Source organism: Lutra lutra, chromosome 14, assembly GCF_902655055.1.
Source record: "Lutra lutra chromosome 14, mLutLut1.2, whole genome shotgun sequence".
NCBI lineage: Eukaryota > Metazoa > Chordata > Mammalia > Carnivora > Mustelidae > Lutra > Lutra lutra.
Window position 1 is genome coordinate 50,582,935 of NC_062291.1, and position 21,038 is coordinate 50,603,972.

Here is a 21,038-nt window from a genome sequence, read left to right on the forward strand (position 1 = left end):
AAACTGAAAACACTAACTCGAGAAGATATATGCAACCCGTGTTTGTGGTAGCACTATTTACAATAGCCAAGACATGGAAACAACCTAAGTGTCCAATGATGGATGAATGGATAAAGAAAATGTGATAGACAGATGATAGATAGATACGCACATATTGGAATATTACTCAGTGATTGAAAAAAATGATATCTTGCCATTTGCAGGAACATGGATGGAACTTGTAGATATTGTGCTAAATGAAGCAAGCCAGACAGAGAAAGACAAATACCATATGATCTCACTTACATATGGAATTTTTTTTTAAACCCAAGTTTATAGATACAGAGGACACAGACTGGTGGTTGCCAGGGGCAGAAGGGTGGGGAGTGGGCAAAATTGGTCAAAAAGTACAAATTTCCAGTTATAAGATAAATAAGTCTTTTTTTTTTTTTTTTTTTTTTTTTTAAATAAGCTCCATGCTCAGCATGGAGCCCAGTGCAGGGCTTGAACTCACAACCCTGAGATCAAGACCTGAGCTGAGAACAAGAGTCTAACACTTAACCAACTGAGCTGCCCAGGCACCGCAAAATAAATTTTTTAAGTTTTACACAGGGATGTAATACACAGAGAGTGAATCTTAAAAGTTCTCATCACAAGAAAAAAAAGTATTTTTGTAACTATGCACAGTCACAGATGTTAACTAGACTTCTTACGGTGATCATTTCACAATATATAAGTATCTAATCATTATATACCTGAAACTAATATGTCAATTATACTTCAATTTTAAAAAAATAGCTTCCCAAAAAAAAAAAAAAAAGCTTCCCTTCCACTTTATTTGCTATTCTTTGCCCCACTTAGGTTTTGTTATTGATACTGATCAGGGTTTGAAATTACATTATCTATGTTTACCTGGTTAATGTCCTTCTCCTCCCACTAGACAATAAATTCCACAGAATTCTGAACATCTGCGATCACAGTATGCTAAGCATTCAATATATACTTACTGAATGCATCACTTAATAACAAAATGAGGGGGGAAAAAAATCTCTAAGTTGGAAATAAGAAAGGAAAGCTTATTCCAAATAAAAAGAACATTAAAGCAATTGTTAAAGACTATTTGTTCAATTATCTGGTAAATAAATGAGAAAACTGGGGCACCTGGGTGGCTCAGTGGGTTAAGCCTCTGCCTTCGTATCAGGTCATGATTTCAGGGTCCTGGGATCAAGCCCCGCGTCGGGCTCTCTCCTCAGCGGAGAGCCTGCTTCCCCCTTTCTCTCTGCCTGCCTCTCTGCCTACTTGTGATTTCTCTCTCTGTGTGTCAAATAAATAAAATCTTTAATAAATAAATTAATAAATAAATAAATAAAATGAGAAAAGTTGGGTAAAATCAAAAAGTTTTCCTAGGAAAAGGTAAGTTATCAGTACCAACAAAAATATTGGACTAAAAAAAAAGTATTAGCATTTGGCTGCCTAGCTAGATAGACAAACAGGCATGTGGTCAGCCAAATACAAACACACTGGTCTTTGACTACTTTATATTATTAATTACAAAAAATATGATTGAAAATTTAACAGCAAGCCCAGTGATTAAGTAGGTAATCATATCTTCAGCTTTAATAGGTTAAGCCATATTTTTTTTCCAAAATGATTATGTTATACCCCCAACCAGCAATGCATAAGAGTTCCTATTGACCCAACAGCTGGTATGGTCATACTTTCCATTTTTGCCAAGGTGGGGGATTTAAAATTTTATGTTGTGATTTTAATTTGCATTTCTCTGATAGCTAATAAGGTTGAGCATTTTCCATATGTTCAATGAGTTTTGATATTTCTTCTTGTACAAAATATATCTTCAGTTATTTTTCTATTGGGTTCTTTGTCTTCTTCTTGGTTTGTAAGTTTATTTATATATATTAAATACTAACCCTTTATGGTTATATCTATTGGGAATATTTTTTCTCTTTGGCTTGTCTATTCACTTTCTTCATGGTACCTTTTGATGAACATAAGTTCTTAATTTTAATGTGGTTGAATTTATTAATCTTTCTATTTCTGGTGTGTGCTTTTTACATCTTGTGTGAAAAATCGTTCCAAACTGTGGAAATCATGTATGTGTTCTTCTAAAAATTTTTAAATCTTGCCTTTCACATAAAGTTACATACAAATGACTATGATATAATAACATTCTAAGCATTAACTTGTTTACTCCTCTAACAAACATATCAGGTAGGTATAATTATTATCCCATTATCCTATTTTACAGATAAAGAGATGGGGCACTGAGAGGTTAAATAACTTCACCACAGTCATATAACTAGAAATGGTGGAGGGAATTTGAGCCTGAGTTCATGCTATCAATCACTACACTGCTAAATTTCAAGTTTATTATTTTAATCAATTTCTAATGTTATTTTTGGTGTGCAGAAATAAAAACAACTTTTGTACATAGATTTTTTACCCAGTATCCTTGCCAGGCTTTCCTAATTCTCCTAATTTCACTGTATAGTCTGTGGGGTTTAACATATAGACAGTAGTATAACTGCCAATTATCATATTTATAACTCTTCCATCCCAATTTTTATTCATCTTAATTGCTTTTATAGTTTTATTGTAAACCTTTCAAAGTCTTTATATGGAATTAGACTTTCCAGTTCCTTGAGCGTTCAGTAAAACTCCTTATGAAATTAACTAGGCCTGGTATTTTCTTTAAGGATGAATATTTTTTAACTAAGAATTCATGTCTTTCATGAACATAGATTGATTCGGGTTTACTATTTCATCTTGCATCAGTTTTGGTCACTTATATCCTCTATAATTATTTCCACTTCATCTGATTTCGGGTATATTATCATGAAGTATTCATTATATTCCATTTTAGTGTCTTTTAAATCTTGGTTCTATTTGTGATTAAGTCCTCTTTCATTCCTGGTTGATTTTTTTTATAAGATTTTATTTATTTATTTGACAGACAGAGACCACAAGTAGGCAGAGAGGCAGGCAGAGAGAGGAAGGGAAGCAGGCTCCCTGCCAAGCAGAGAGCCCAACGCAGGGCTCGATCCCAGGACCCTGAGATCATGACCTGAGCCAAAGGCAGAGGCTTTAACCCACTGAGCCACCCAGGTACCCCTCTGGTTGATTTTTTAATGCCTTCTCTTTTTTCTTATTCTGTCTTACCAGAACTTTGCCATTTTTCAAAACTTTTCCAAAAAATTAACTTAATGTTGTTCATCTAGTCTATTATATCTTTGTTCTTTACTCCATTAGTTTCTACTCCTTAGTATTTACTTTCTATTAGCTAAAAGTCTATGTTTTTACCCTTTTCATTTTAATGCAAACATTTAAAGCTATATATTTCTCTCTAAATATTAGTTTAGCTATAACACACAAGTTTTGGTATGTAGTATCATATTTTTCAGTCCTAAATAATTTCCATTACAATTTCTTCTTTGTCCTGTGAGTTATTTAAAGGTATGTTCTTAAACCTACCAAGCAGATCATGATTTTATTAAATATCACTTGAGGTTTGATTTCTTATTTAATTACAACGTGGACTCAGAATCTTATCTGTATAATAACGATTTATTAGGTGAACCCAGGTTTAATATATCTTTCTAGAAATGCAGTATTTTATCAATAGTCATCCTCTGGTTCTCCAGTAGTGCATTTTTCCTTAAAATCTTTTTTCTGGTACTACTGTAACGTTACCAGGTCTCCTTTAGTTAGCATATACCTGGTATATTTTTCCACCCTTGTTTTTCAAACTTTCAGTGTTCTTATGTTTTAGGTGGGTCTCGTAAACATTTTATGTCTAGATTTTTATTTTTTCAGTCTGACATGCATTTTTAAATAAATAGAGAATATCACTCACATTTATCATGATTATGGATATTTTTACTTATTTCTGCCATATTATGTTTGTGCTTTTTATTTGGCTTTCTTTTTCTATTTTTTCCCTTTCATTTATTTTCCTTCTGTTGGGCTTGTTTTCCATTTCTCATTTCATTTTTCCATATGCTGAGAAATTCTATACTTCATTTCTATACTTTTAAATGGTTATTCTTTAAATTTTTACAGATAACTCTTACTGAAAACAGTTTAGATTATACCAGTACTTTTATCCTTCCACCAAATAATTAAAGGACTTCAGAGTGTTTTAAGTGTGTTCACTCCATTCCCAGTTTATTTGTGCTTATTTGACAGTATTTTAGTTTCATTTTGTTCTCTTTTAAATACTACCAATTGGGCTTTATTAACAGAGCTTGTGTTTGTGTACATTTTCTCTCATTTTTACTGTTTTCACGTTCTCCATTTCTTTTGGCATCAGAGACTTTCCTTATGAGATCATTTTCCTTCTTTGTAAAGTGTATCTTCTAGAAGTTTCCTTAGTGGGTTCCATTTGCCTTTCCTCATTCTTAAAAAGTAACTCCACTGGGTATGCAATTTTATCTCAGTCCTTTGATCTTACCACCTCCCCTTTCTCACTGAGACATTATCACACAGCTGTTAAGACCACTGAGTCTACCCAAAGAAAATGAAAATGCTAATTTGAAAAGATATATGCACCCCTGTGTTTATTTTAGCATTATTTACAATAGCCAAGATATGAAGGCAACCTGTTTCATATCAAAGATATGAAAGTACCTGTCAATAGATGAATGGATAAGGAAGATGTGGTATACATATACAATAGAATACTACACACCCATAAAAAAGGATGAGGGGGGTTTTTTGTTTGTTTTGTTTTTTGTGGGTTTTTTTGGCATTGTGACAATATGGATGGACCTAGAGGGTATTATGCTAAGTGAAATAATCCAGACTGAGTGGGTCACCTGGGTGGTTCAGTGGGTTAAGCCTCTGCCTTCAGCTCAGGTCATGATCACAGGGTCCTGGGATCAAGCCCCATATCAGGCTCTCTGCTCAGCAGGGAGCCTGCTTCCCCCCACTCCCCGCCTGCCTCTCTGCCTACTTGTGATCTCTGTCTGTCAAATAAATAAATAAAGTCTTATAAAAAAATTTTAGAAATAATCCAGACTAAGAAACACAAATACCACATGATTTCACTTATATGTAGAATCAGAAAAACAACACAATTGAATAAAAAAAAATGCAGAATCAGACCTATAAATACAGACAAAAAACTGATGGTTGCCAGAGGGAAATCGGGTGGGAGATACAGGCTTCCATTTATGAAATGAATAAGTCACTGGAATAAAAGGCACAACATAAAGAATATAGTCCATACTGTAATGCCTCATATAGAGATAGACAATAGCTATACTCATGGTGAGCATAGCATAATAGAGAGAGAAGTTGGATCATTGTGTTGTATACCTGAAATTAATGTAACATTATGTTTCAGTGATACTAGAATAAAAAAAAAAATTAAAAACCACTGAATCTAAAGCCATTCTACCTGAATCTGCTTGACTCTGCTTTAGGTCCCCTTTCCTATAAAGCGGACCAAAGAATAATAAAGCTTACCTCATAAGATTTTGTGAAGGTTCGGTTAATTGACAGTTTAAAAGCCACCTAGGACTGTGCCTGGCTTCTAGGAACGTTCTGCTACTATTGTCTGATTTCTGCACCTGAGAAACCAGCTCTAGGTGACATTCCAATTGGAGGTACCATATTTCTTTCTTTCTTTTTTTTTTTTTTTTAATTTTTGTCAGACTTTGGAAAATGCTGGATTTTTCTTTTTTTTTTTTATTTTTTCAGTGTTCCAAGATTCACTGTTTATGCATCACAACCAGTGCTCCATGCAATACGTGCCCTCCTTAATACCCACCACAGGGCTCTCCCAACACCCCCCTCCCCGAGGTACCATATTTCATCAGAGTCAACATATAACCAACTTTTCTATTTTCTATTAAGAAAGAAAAAACACTGCCAATTAAACTATGACACAATGTTTTCTTGTTCATAGATTAGGAATGTAAATACCTTAAATTATTAAAGAAAATGTTCCTTTTAGATTTGATGAAATGTAGTGGCAATATTTTACTCTCTATCTCTTAGCATTTAAGATCTTTTCTTTTCTTTGAGGTTCTGGATTTTTTCCTGTGATGTATCCCAGTGAGGAACTGTCTCAGTTTTCTTGAGCTTTCTGAATGTAGGGATTGAATTTTTTATTTTCCTTTATCCCTTCCTCCACTCAGAAGTAAGACCAAGTCAGTCAAGTATCTATCCCAATTCTATTATTCAAGACCAGGGGTCAGTAACTTTTACTGTGGAGGACCAGATACCAAATATTTTCTGTTCTGTGACCCATTTGGTCTCCATTCCAACTACTCACCCCTGCCGTTGTCTTGCAAAAGCAGCCACAGACAAAGCATTAAGAAACAGATGTGGTTTTTGAAAGGGATCCCTGCATACCATCCGAAATTATGCCACTTTTGCATACAGATTATTCTGAGCTAAAAGGTATTGAGAAACAGCAAATGCAGAAAGAACTCTCTGCACTTCTACTTTCTGTTCAAAAGCCAGGCATAAATTTCCCTTTGTGAAGATGTTCCCTTTACCCTCTCCTGTACCAGGAAGAGCTGATGACTCTTTTCTTATCACTGGGATGACACCAACTTGAGTCTGCGTAAAAACCTCACTAACACTTATCTTCCGTTAACTTCCCCATCTCTCCACCTTCCACAATTTGCCATACCTAAAAGCCCAAACACCTTTTCCTTGTCATTTCTCCACAATTTATTGTTCTTTGTTAAAATGTTCTACAGCCCCCCCCCCCCCCCCCCCCCCCCCCCCCCCCCCGTGATCAGCTCTTTGGGTTTTCACTTCTTTCTTGCAAAGCTCCCAGGTGCATGTTAAATAAACTCTTTTCTCCTGTTAATCTGCCTTTTGTCAATTTAATTCACAAAACCCAGCCACTGAATATAAGATGGTAGAGTTTTTTTCTTCCCTACACTCTGTTTCAAAAAAACTTTAGAAAGTCAGGTAGCAGGCTATACCTGGCATGTAGGCTGTAGTTCACACACCCATGCTCTAGACTCTAGAGCTGAATTACCCAGTATGGTAGCCACTAACTACTTAAATTTGTGGCCATTTAAAGTTAAATTTAGGGGTGCCTGGGTGGCTCGGTGGGTTAAAGCCTCTGCCTTCAGCTCAGGTCATGATCCCAGAGTCCTGGGATCGAGCCCCACATCAGGCTCTCTGCTCAGCGGGGAGCCTGCTTCCCCCCTCTCTCTGCCTGCCTGTCTGCCTACTTGTAATCTCTGTCTGTCAAATAAATAAATAAAAGCTTTTTTAAAAAATAATAAAGTTAAGTTTAAATTAGTAAAAATTAAATAACATGTACATCTTAGTTCTTCAGTCATCCCAGTAACATTCAAGTGTTCGCCACCCACACATAGGTACAAAGACAGAGCCCTTCCACCCGCACAGCTCTGTTGAGGAGTGTGGCTCTAGTGAAGGGCTATTTTCCAGGTTTATCCACTGAAGCGGATTAGACTCCAGAATTTCTCTTTTATCCCACTGTGAGATCTAGAAAAAGCCACCCTCCAGGTCTTACCCTTGATAGGGGTTAACTGCCTGTCTCCACCCTGCCCCCAGGACAAAAACCCAGATGAAGTTTGCCCACCTCTCCAGCTCTGAACCTCCTCATCACTCTGGCCACTAAAAATGGTCCTTATATTCACATGTGTTTATGCGTTTAAAAATGTTTTTCAACATTTTATTCAGCATCTTTTAGATGTTTTCTACTGTATGGTCTTTCCAGATATCTAGTCAGTTATACTTGCCAAAAAGGGAAATTGCATTACTGGACTTAGCCACAGAGCACCTTTTTTTTCCTTCCTTCCTTCTTTTTCCCTTTCTTCCTTCCTTCCTCCTTCCTTCTCTCATTTTCCTTCACTTCCCTTCCTCTTCTTCTTTTCTTCCTTTCGCTCCTTCTTTCTTCCCTTCTTTTTTTTCCTTCCTAGGTTAGAAAGTATGGAGAGGAAGTCTGATTCCTATGACTAACTGGAAAGTCTTTCACTCTTAGGCAAATACTAGGAAAAGTATCATCTCAGGCAATAGCATAAGGGATCTGACCTGATTGCAACAATTTGACACCACATTCCGAACACTGGTTTGCATTTTAAATAAGAATTGCAAATGGTTGGGGCGCCTGGGTGGCTCAGTGGGTTAAGCCTCTGCCTTCGGCTCAGGTCATGATCCCAGGATCCTAGGATCGAGCCCCGCATTGGGTTCTCTGCTCAGCAGGGAGCCTGTTTCCCCCCCCCACTGCCGCCCTCTCTCTCTTGCTGCCTGCCTCTCTGCCTACTTGTGATCTCTGTCAAATTAATTAAAAAAAAAAAAAAAGAATTGCAAATGGCTATTTCCAAGAATTTGGTTTTGTTTTGTTTTTTTAAGATTTATTTATTTATTTTAGGGACAGACCAGGGAGTGGGGGGGGTGCAGAGGGAGAGAATCTTCAAGCTGACTCCCCGCTGAGCACAGAGCCCAACTCAGGGCTTGATCCCACCACCCATGAGATCATGACCTGAGCCAAAACTGAAGGTTGGATGCTTAACAAACTGAGCCACCCAGACACCCCCAGAATTCTGTTTCTGATGGGTTTGTCCTTGGATGATAAAACCGATCACTTCTGAGGAACAACTAGCCAGGGTTTAATTGAGGGCAGTGTGAAAGAACATTCTATCACTCAGTGAGTAAATTCTTAGTCCTTTGGGAGAATTTAAAGGGAAGGAAAATGGAAGCAATTCTGGAGGGAAAAAAAAAAAAAAAGAGCACCTTTTCCCAGTGGGACCCAGGCTTCCAGTATCTGGACAAACAGCAAACGTTGGGAAAGGACAGTGGAGCAGTGAAATATCTAGAAGCTAATAGGTGTGAGATGAGTTAGAAAGAGGTCTAATGCCTGGAGAGAGTCTTGTGGACACAAGCAAGAAGACCCTTGTTTTCCTTCTTTGATTTGGAAATTTGGTGAAAGGTGATAGTCGTGTCAAGACATACCAGAAAACCAACCCTTAACTTACAGTCTAGAGTTTTAAGGTTTATTATGGTTTGGGTTTTTTTTTTTTTTTTAGATTTTATTTATTTATTTGAGAAAGAGAGAGATAGAGAGAACACACAGTGTGGGGAGGAGCAGAGGGAGAGGGAGAAAGCAGACTCCCAGATGAGCAGGAAGTCCAAGGCAGGACTCAATCCCTGGACCCTGGGATCATGACCTGAGCCCACTGCAGCCACTTAACTGACTGAGCCACGCAGGTGCCCCAGTTTATTATGGTTTGTATTAATCAAAATTCTTTATGATCTATTTCAAGTGAGGAATTGCCAACTGTTCAACAAGATGCTTACAATGCAGGGGGGTGGGAGGTGAATGCCTGATAAATTATATACTTTTGACAGTACCTTTTATTTTGAGTATATATTCCCTACCAGGGACTGCCCTAAGCATTTCACATATACTAATTCTAATCCTAAACATACACACACACACACACACACACACACAGAGAAAAGAGCTTACAGCGTGGGTAATATTTGTCACATGTTATAGAATCAACGTAGTATCCTAGTGACAAGAATATTTTGGCGAGAATAAACTCATGTATTTGTGAATTTTTAAATCACCAATTGAACCCTTGCCGTTAGTTGCTTTACTAGAAAATGCACCCAAGCTACTGCACTCCCCTTGCAATGAACCCTTATCTGTAGTCCCTGGTGCTGCTACTATTTGGTCCCAAATTCCTAAAGGCAGAGCCAGCCTTAGGGACACACTGCAGCTCTCAGGCACTGCCTCAAGGTGAGAGCTGCTGTTTGCTCAGTCTTTCCTCAACTCGGAGCAGCGGAGGGCTCCCAGATTCTTACTGAAATAGGAATGGGCACATAAAAGCATAGGCTGGCAACAGAGGTCAAGGAAGATGCATTTGATGCACCGCGTTCAAGCAGCCTCTTCTTGACAACACTATGGTTACGCTGTGGCACGGGCCAATCATGCCAGCTATCCAGGAGACTGAGATAGCAGGGCATGGTGTCATATTCTCGTGGCTCAGGCCTGGGCTGGCCTGAGTTTGTTGTACTATTATAGGGCCAAGTGGCCAGAGTCCAGGTCTGGGCACCAGATTCCTGGATTTGGATCCCATTCCAAATCATGTCACCTTCAGCAAAGGACATAAATCTCTCTGTGCCTCCATTGGCTCATCTGACAAACATGAACAGTAAGGCTACTTAGCTGTCAGGACTCTATTACATAAAGTAGAACCTGGAGAAGAATATCCATCCTGGGTAAGGTCAGCTGAGCTCTGGGGAAGGAGACACTCACCAAAGGCAACCAGAACTAGAGACCCGTGCACGACACGCTTTGTTTGTCTCACATGTGCTGGGTGCAAAGAGTGAGGAAACAAATGTGCAGGTTCACGGGGAAAGTGCTCCTGATCTCCAGACTGGTTTGCAAAGAGCCTTCCTCTGCATTCAGAAGGGCCACCTGGACAGGAAGTCCTGACGCAGCACAGGGACCCAGACATGCTGCACTAGAGAAGTCAATGCTTTGAGACCCGAGGCGGGATAGAGACCCACTGACTGAACATAGGTTTCTGATACAGCTGTGTTCCATTTCTCTTCCCTCGCTGCTTTCCAGGCCCCAGCATTTAGTTTCTTTTTCGTGGTCCGGGGCGGGGGCGGGGGATGGGTGGGGCAGGGGCGGGGGGGGCGGGTGGCAATATCACAGTTAGGATATATCTTCTCTCCTTTCCTTCCTCACAAAGTAGGTGAACTCGCCATCAGTTGTAATCAGACTATGGTTATACAATCAGAAAGCTATGGGGAAATTCCTTTTACATCGCCTATAAGGATTATCTCTAAATATTATTGAGGGGAAGCTTCTCCACGAGGAAAAACATGAGTGATAGGCAGCAGTGAACGTTCCTGAAGAGTATTCCTGAAGAGTATTCCTGGTTTCCTGTTGCTAAGAAAGCATGCCCGTGGAAACAGCTTGGGCCCCTTCTAATGTGCTAGAAAGGGCTCTCTGCAGTTGTGAATAAACACAACATTATTAGAAGGGAAAAAAAAAAGGAATCTAGAGTTTCAAAGTTGTCTGGAGAAGGATGTTCTCTCAAATTAGCATATCCCAAGCCTTCCCTCCACCTGCTCATGAAGGAGGTGTCTGCCTCTTCCCACTCTGCTCTCAGATGCTCTCCCCAGCCCTGTCCTCTGAGAAGTTGTTTTTTTGCCAGGCGGAGTCTTCATGACTTTATTAACTCCACATCTGCAATGCTAAATAAACATTCTGGGAAGAAAAGAACATTCGGAGGGGCTGGAGTTGGGTGAGGTTAAAGAGGGGTGTTCAAACACCTAACAACCTGAGACAACATGAGGAACCAAAGGAGACTCAAAGCAACATTTCCAGCTCCATGACTTCTCCTCCTGCTCCTTCCCTTTCTCCTCCTCATCCCCTTGCTCCTCCACTTCTTCTCCGGGAAATAGAAGAACTTGATTATTTTGAAATAACAGTTGGTAGCTGGACTGTGTTCATGTGACCACAACACTGCTCTGGGACTGAACCACAAGGGTCTCAGCTCTTTTTAAGTCTTACATAATAACAAGGAAACCATGAGATGTTAAATCAACTTAAACTTTCTTCCCATAACTTCCTGGACAACATCCCAAGCAAGGTCTCTAAGTTGGCAGAATGAGATGAATGTTGCCCAATAGTTTAAGACTGTTCTTATTTATATAGAAAAGGTACTAGACGACAGTTTTTGGCAGGTAGAAAGCCATCAGAGCAAAGCAAAACAAAACAAAACAAATTAAAATGTTTCTTTTGAAGCAAATGAACCAGAACAGCTTGGTAAAAAATAGATGTGCAATGGCATTTGGAACAAAACTTTCAGAAAAGTGCCTGTTTGAGAATAAATTTTGCTGGTCCTGTTGCCCTTTAAAATTGCTTTATGGGTAGGATGTGAATCAAAGGATGTGTCCACACAGTTCCAAACACAAGTAAAACAATTTAATTCAGTTACAAAAGTTTGCTTTTGCATACATAATGTCAATTGTCTAGATACCTGGAACTGTGTATCTGTTTAATTTGAGCTTTTTTATTGAAAGCAGGTGAACATAGCCAAGTTCTATAATGAGGTGAATTTTCAGTCTCACATGTTACCCTTATTCTTCCCACAGATAGACAAGAGCATCCAGAGAGATACTAGAGAAAGACCTTTTAAATAAAAGCCTAGAAATAATACTCTGTGTTTATGTCACAGTTACTCTAAGTGGTTCCAAATATATTAGATAGTCTCATTGTGTGCTAGAACTTCTTTGTCACTGAAGACAGTTAGCAAATAAAATTAGAAAAAGAAAATACCAACTATAATGTCAATATATTTGTGATAGGCTCCAGGTCTGTGACTCTTTTCTTATAACATTATAAAATATAATACATTTCTCAGAAAATGTCACAACTTGTGTATGCAGCAAAAACACACCAGAAACAGCATTTTGAAAACCCCAGTGACAACGCTGTTAAAACACTCTGAGACGGATGCTTTCAGTATTCTCTATTAGGGCCTCTCAGCTCCCATTATTTCCCCCAAATAGCATTATGAAGTCATGTAAGGGTAGTCAGACAGAAACAAAATTATTGAAAATATCCTCCAAAAAAATGAAAAGATGCCAAAAATCACACAAGGACTTAATAACCATAGTATTTACAATGGAAAATTATGTTTCTGCCAGAAACAGTACTCTGTTTTTATTAGCCAGGCTTTTTTTTTTTCATGTTTAATTTTATATACAGGCTTTTTGCCTGGATTTATCATTAAATTACTTTCCTCTCAACCTTCTCTAAGTTGTGCCCCCCTGCTTTTATTCATACCAAATCATTTGAATTCTGCATCAAATTAAAAAAAAGCAATAAAAGTAAAAGCTAACTTCTATATAATGGTGATTGGATCCAGTTCTCATCATTGAAACAAGCCTAGGAACTAGATACTATTATGTCATGTTTTATAGATGAGAGTGCTGAAGCACAGAGAGGTTAAGTAATTTCCCCAAGGTCACACAGCTGCTAAGTGGCAGAGCTGAGGTTTGAACCCAGGCAGGCTGGCTCCAGAGCCCAAGCTTTCATCACTCTCTGGGAGCAGCCCAGTGATTTTAATGCAAAGACATCAATTTTGAAAGTCATGGGATCTATTTTCCCTTTGGACAAACTTTTCCCAAGCACAATTAGATTCATGTTTTAGCATCTGTATCCCAGGCACAAAGGCAAATGCAAAAAAAAAAAAAAAAAAATATATATATATATATATATATATATATATATATATATTTTATATTTATATTTATATATTAATATATATAATAAATATATATATTTATATTTATATATTTATATATATATATATTTTTTTTTTTTTCTAATCCTGAAAGATTCAGAATTCTTGGGTAAGAGGAAGTTGTAGAAATTCCATCTGTCATTTGACAAGAGGAAGACCTGAGCTCCCACTGGGCATCTTCTCAGGGTCCTCCCTCCCTGCCATCTGACCCCACCTCTGTGCACACTGTTGGGGAACCACAGTGTGCTGGGACACCTGTGCTCATGAGAGTGGGGTGGGAAACTCTCTGAAGGTTAAGTGTGGGCTCTGCTCACACACTTGTTCTCTCCCTTCCATAGGCAGGTGGGACAGGTTAGACAGTATCCCCTGAAACACACCAACCCCACATGCCCATCTGGATAGTTCCCCAATACCCCACTTTTCCCAGATTTTGTTAGTTTCTCCCTGTGCAATACCTAGGAGCAAAAGATCATGTCTTCAAAGCCCAGAGCTCAAATGTGCTCCCCAAGGTGACCCAGGCAGGAGCCTGGACAGGGACAGGAGAGCCAGCCTCTGGTCAGGCAGGCTGGGCAGGATATGGGCTGATTTGGCTCCCACCCCCTGGAGCATCTCCTCTCATATCCTGATATAATCCTTCATTCCACAAGCGTTTATCCATCTCCCTCAGAGACCTCATGCTGTTGTGCACATGACAGATCAAACTCAATTCTGGTCCCTTAAAATGCACCCAGCTTAGGTTAAATGAGACGTAAACTCACATTAAAATTCAATGTGCTGAGCAGCATCATACTGCAGTTTTTTACAAAGCCCCAAGGGAGCAGAAAGGGATCTGTCCCTGCCTGGGAAGCTAGGGCAGACTTCCTGCAGATGGTGGCCCTCTAATTGAAGGACAAAGGTCAAGATGTGACCTTCCCCCCAAACTGCCAGCCAGAACTGTGTCTGCCTCACCCCACAGCATCACTTCACACTTACCCTGTGCAGGGCCCATAACGTGCAAACCACTCACAAAGGCCGACAAGATGCTGGCCCAACCGTGGAGACACCCAGGAATGAGCAGGAAGAGGAAACATGGCAGGGGACTGGAACTGAAGCCAAAGCTCATTGCTCATTTCTTTAACCAATGCTGACTGCACATGCGCTACCTGCTATCACAGGGCTGGTGAAGCAGGCTGGGAAGACAGGCAGACTTGATAGCATGCTGCCTTCCCAGGGCATTAGGGGGACAGCTGTGACCTCAGGGGCACAACCACTTGTGCCAGTCCCCTGAAAACGCACTGGCTGCTGGGAGTGTGGGACCTGGCATGGGCTGTGTGTGGATGGGGAGGTTTCCCTGGGGGTTGTGGGGGGGGGGGGTGACCACTGCACAGGGAGAGGACAGGAGCCCACAGGGGACAGTCCTCTGCAGAACCAGCCCTGGGTTGAACCACCAGCTGGAAAGGGAGGCTGGAGGCATTCTAAGCTTGAGTCATGTGGTCAGTCTTCTGTGTTATTTTTTCTGCGGTCAGAGGACTGGAAGAGGGGCAAGGCCGTGAAGGTAGGAGGAGATGGAGATGAGACGTTGAGGAAGTAAATAAAATGAGCAGTGTCAGGAGGAGGGGCAGGGCGAGAGGAGACCCCAGGAAGACCCCCATTATTCCTGCATCACTGAGCCCTGTGCTGTTTCACGCTTACAGCTTCTCATGGATGTTCCCCTTGACTTATCCATCAGTGAGCCATGCAAGCTTCGGCAGGGGTCTGTAGAGGAAACACCTTCTGGGCTGTGCATGTGTGGAAATATTTTCTTACAGTCATATTTGCACACAGAGAAAGGCTAAAATTAGCCTGTGTTTCATAGAGAATTTTGTTTCTAATTTTAATGCTAGGGGGTCATGGATTTATTTTTTACACGTTCTATACTTGACTTCCTGTGTTTTTCTGAAGATAACTAGGGTTGGTTCCCCCCCACACACCAAAAATTTTTTTTTTCTAATCTACTTGATCAGCTTCTTCTAATTATCAAGGTAACACCTAGTTTCCATTGTGTCCCCAGCTCCTCCCAGGCTGCACAGTACATTTTCTTTTTTCTTTCTTTTCCCTTCAAGTGAGTATGGCAGTGGTCTAGCTCATTGTTTGCAAGCAGACAAGGCACATGGCATAGGTGTGAAGTAACCAAAGTGTCTGGATTATGTGCGGGTTATCTATTTCTATGTGACCAGTGTCCCCATACCAGGGACATCACACAATGACTATTTTACTATGCTCTCAGATTCTGTGGCTCAGGAGCTCAGACAGGAACCAATGGGAAAGGCCTGTCCCTGCTGAGGTTTCTCCATTCACACCTCTGGCATCTGGACTGAAATGACCCAAAGCCTGAGGTCAGCAAGGTCTGTCACCTGCAGCATCCACATATGGCCTCTCTGTGTGGCTTCTCACATCAGGACTTTGTCCTGGCTTCATCCCCAGAGGGAATGTCCTGAGAACAAGCATTCCAAGAGAACCAGGTGGAAGGCTTTTATGGTCCAGCCTCAAAGGTGACACAGCTCCCCTTCTGCCACATTCTATTGGTAGAAACAGTCAAAACCCACCCAGATCAAGGTGAGGGGTCAAAGACCCCACTTCTTCATAGGAGGAATGTCACAGAATTAGGGGCCCTATTTTAAAACTGCCACAGGAGGGCACTGGTAGGATGGCGACATTGCTCCTAACTGAGACTGTGCTGTGGGCTGCCAAGCCCACCCCACCCCACCATTGTGTGTCCTGCTCCCCCTGCTGGTCTGAGGCCAGGCTCAGCCCCTCCCTAGACCCAGCCTCTCAGAAGCTGGGGTCCTTCGCTCCTTCATATGTGGTGCACAGCAGTAGGGGCAGGAGAAGAATGGGCTCCTTATGTCCCTCCAGGCCCACTGGGAGTTGAAGAAGCAGTAGAGTTTCGCGTGCATGGTGCCGGGTCTCCTTTCTGTGCTGAAGGGACGTTACCGGCTGCAGGGCTGCTGGACCAGCCTATCACCCACCACAGTAGTTCTGAGGCCCTTAGTCCTGTTCATGCAAGTCTTTAGAAACCCACCCTCCTCCCGGGGCTCTCTCCCATCCTCTTTTTACCTACAACCATTTACCTGATGCATCTACAAACCTTAGAATTCCAGACAACTCAGCCATTCGCCCTCCTGCCATGATACAGACCCACAGTCCAAAGTTGGCTTGCTTTTCTTTGTTTCCTTGAGAAAATTGCCCAAGAAAAAAAATATATCCTCTAATACTCAGAGCAGAAGAGGAGTTTACTAGCTCCCTACTTTTCTCTTTTGTGGTTTCAAAGAAAGCAAAGTCTCCGAGGACGTTTGGGCGATTTCACTATGTAATTATAAAACTTTAAGTGATAGGATAAGGAAGTGGTAAAAACCTTAGGAAGTCTAATTCCTCGTCAGAATAAATGAGAAAATCGTTTCCCCTCGTATGCTAGTGACAATCTGCAGACTTATCAGAAAGTCAGCAGCTTCTCTGCAGCAGAGAACTCTAGATTCCTGGTGAGTAGTTCCCCTCAGTGCTGCAGAAAAGGGAAGAGCTGGCCTGAGTAGTGTCATTTTCATCTCTTGAACTGACTCAGTAGGCTTTGAGATGGCTCTGGCAGGGCCCTGAGGGACATCGATCATAGGAACCCCCAGTGGTACTATGTTCCCTGAGGTAGAGGGACTAGAAAATGAGAACAAAAGCATCCCCATGGGGTCCTTGGGACACACAGTATCTCAGAGAAAGTGATTTTTCCTCCTGGTCTAGCTGAAACTAATGTCATCTTCAAGGTCTGACTCAAGTCCAAGTAATTGTCCCTGGTGACCCCAGACCACAGGAATGTCACCTGTCTCTCCACTCAAATAGCACTCAGAACACATGGATAAACACCAAGTTGTGTGTGCTTCCCCAGATGTCCTTTATCTTTACCCCATTCCTTCACCTAGATGGTGAGATTCCTGAAAAGAAGGATTTTATCCATTATCACCGAGAGTTTCAAATTTCATTGAAAACTTTTTTTTTTATTTCTTTTCAGCGTAACAGTATTCATTGTTTTTGCACCACACCCAGTGCTCCATGCAATACGTGCCCTCCCTAATGCCCACCACCTGGTTGAAATTTCATTGAAAACTTACATGCAAAACAATGGTACTGCCAGGCTGCCATGTCTGAAGGAGTCCCTGATTCACTGACTGAAGGTTTTTAAAGGGGATACGATTCCCAGGAAGAACAAATGACTTGCCACAACCAACTCATTCTCCATGCTGAATGAGATTCTCTTGCAGTGTCTAATTTACATAATGCATGACCCTAGCTACCTATCTTCCTTTTTGTTAAGCTTCATCAAGACTAAAAAAAAAAAAAACCTCATTCTGGGGCATCTTCCAGAGTCTGGGAAGAATTCCTTTCAGGGTTTTAGGAAGACCGAGAACATTAAAGGGTCCACTAATCCCTTAGTTATGGAATGTCACAACCAATGGAAAAAAACAAATGACTGCTTCTGGAAGTTCCGTGATGAACCACAGAGTCCCTCCATACATCTGACAGGCTTACAGTATGCCAAATAGCTCCAGCTTCAGAGAGAAAGCTCAGAGGCAGCGATGTTTACAGAAAAGGCCTGCTGTCGTTTTTTAAAGAGAAGAACACTAATTTCCAGAAAGAAACCGAAGTTATTTAATAATGGAACCATTAATCTACTCTTTGGTGACTCCTCCAACTCGCTTTCCCTGCCTATAAACTGCCTACAATCTCTGTGAAACTGTTTTTAACTTCAAGTTGCCTTTAACAGATGGCCTTACCGTGGCCTTCTCCACATTCTCACGGACACCAACAGTGGGAGCTGAGCCCTGGATGACCCTCTGGGCTGCACTTTGGGCCACACCCTCTTTCTGGGCCCCTGAAATCAAGGCCGCCAGTGGGGTGGCCAGCTCAGAGAAGAGAGACCTGGAAGAGCTGACTTGACCCTGTGGTTCCCACTGAGGCCTGGAACCTCCTTCTCCCTGGGCCCAGCTGTAGCCACTGACTATAGGCCCAGAGGCCACTCCACCTCATGGTAACAGAAGCAGGAGGGCTGGGCTTTCTGATCCCGCTCTCTGAGCCTAGACCCATGTTCTCCCATGTTAGATTTTAATCCGTTATAAACTCTGTGATAAGTGCTACCTTAAAACTCAGCATAGGCCATTTTATTTCTATGAGTTCTGGGGAAGAAATCCTCTCTATGGTCTAAGCCTTCTCCATGAAACCTCCCAGGAGGGCCTTGCAGCATCTGTCCTCCAGCATCCAGACTCTTGGTGTTGTGCTCACATCCCAGCTAGCACACACCTTGGGTCTATGCTCATTCCTACCTTTCCCTAGACAGAAGCTTCGTTCTCACCATGCATCACCATTACTGTCACCAGGTACAGCTCTGGCTTCAGAGTGTTAGAGCACTTTGCAAGGAACACAGCAGCTGTCCCCTTCTTCTGGCTCCAAAAAGGCTCACTGTGGTTAAGGAGCTCTCCAACATGCCAAAACTCCCCTGTGGGCTAGACCTCATTTTGATTCTTTTCATCACAATGAGATGGAAATGTCAAGACAAAGGGTCTTTAATATCACCAAATTTGGTAACAAGGAACACTCAGACATCATGTTCAGTGGTCCAGTACCAAATTAGCTTGCCTCCTCTACTGGGAAAATAGCGGGGGCGTGGGGGTGGAGGATGGACCCATTACCAAAGCTGAGCCTCACCAAGGTAAATCAGCAACCAACCATTCCAAATGGGGTGAAGGGGTTCTGGCACCTTTTATCAGCTTTATTAGGACTGAAATGATGGGTCAATAGTGATATCCAAGCATAATTCTCATATCATTTGGGGCTGGTTCAATAGAGACACCCAATCAAAACTCTCTTATCTCATGCAGGAAATGACTTTCTCTTTCTCTTCCTCCAGAAGCATTATAAAGGGAAGCATAAATAATTTCTAGGAAAAAAGAGACTTCTCCCAGAGCACCTACAAACATCCACATCCCTTTCCTCTGTTACAGTCTGCAAAATCCATCTTCTATGAAGAGGCCCACAGCCCCTCACTCTTCCTTGCTTAAGAATAAAAAACACAATCACTGCTGTAACCCACATCTTCTTCTTATGCCAAGGAAGAATTGAGCTCCAAAGGGTCTCCTACAAAAATGCCAGAACATCCAGATTATACACAGTGTCAACACACACACACACACATACACACACACCTTGCACTGGTGTTGGAAAAATCCCTGGAATATGAAAACCTTGAGATGAATCCTGAAAACAAATAGGTTTCCACAGGCAAAAAGGAAGAACGCTTGAAAAGGGGAGAACCACATGACTCTGATGTCTAATGACCTCCCTAAGGGACTGTTACCAGTTTAGGTAAGTATTAGAGGACGCTGGTTGAGGTTTGGTTGTGCTCATCACTCATTATGACCTTGCCTGTCACTTACGCCTCAGTCCCCATTTATGAATTTGTCTGTTGGACACCATATTAATCCTAGCTTAGCAGGGTCACAAGATACATATGATAGAAGGATCTGGAAGCCTATGTGAGGAGTAATTGCTAGAATAATGGTCATTTCTGTTGTTAAAGTCAAGGACTAATATTTAGGGGTGTTAGAAGGTTATAGTTGTTCAATAAGATAAGAGTTCAGAACATGGCAGACTGAATGCTAAGCTGATTCACAAGTGCTACTTAGGACAAAAAGGATCCATGAGGAGTAAAGAGAACTCATATTTACTGAGGAACTGCTATGGGCCAAGCACACAATTTGTGAAGTTGGTGCTAAATATTTCCGTCTCACTGATGAGAAAATGGAGGCTCTGAGAGGTGATTTGCTCCTGGTAAGTAGAGGAGATATACCTGAGAGCCAGGCCTCTGTGCCTCCAAAGGGAGAGACTTAGCAGAGAAAGAGGAGTGGGAAACATCCTCATCTTTCTCTTACCAAGAACCCCTGACAGTGACAGTCCAGTGACCTCAGGAGTCTCTTACACATGTGTTTTTAACCTGGCTGTGGTCATTTTCCAGTCCATCTATTTTCCACCCCTTTTCCATCCTGCGACCATTCTCCCTTGAGTGAATTTCTCCTCCTCATCTGAGTCCTTCCCACTCTCCTTCCACTCCATTCCCATAAACCACCGTGCATGTTCCTATTACGATGCTCCTCCTGCTGTAGTGAAATGCATCTGCTTTGTGCATTCTTTCAGGGAAAAAAATCACTCATGTCTTCTAAAATATGGAACCAACAACTAATTATTCCACATCTGCTTTATTTCAAAAATGAGCATGGACAAGTCTAGGGTATTATCTCCAGACTATTCTGAAAAGCTCTCAGCACTCTCAGAACTCACAAAGGATGTATGAGCAATCATTCAGTTCATAGAGTACAACCTATTTCTATATGATTCCCAGAGATAGCCTTATAGCTAGGATTTTGGGAAAATCTTAGTAAGAAGAAACTGACTCTAACCTTTGTCAGACCAAAAGCTGAGGAAATAATTAAAATTATTATGCCAAAGAGAGTTCAAACAAAAATAATACTCAGCTACAGAAAAGGAACAAAGAATCATTTTCTTAAAGATTTATTTATTTTAGAGGGAGAAAGAATCTGAGCAAGTACGGGGAGGGGCAGAGGGAGAGAATGAATCCTGAAGCAGACTCTAGGCTGAGCTCAGAGTCCCACACGGGCTTGATCCCAAGACCCTGGGGTCATGACCTGAGCTGAAATCAGGAGTCAACCACCTAACCGATTGCACCACCCAGGCACCCCCAGAGAATCATTTTTAAATGCATAT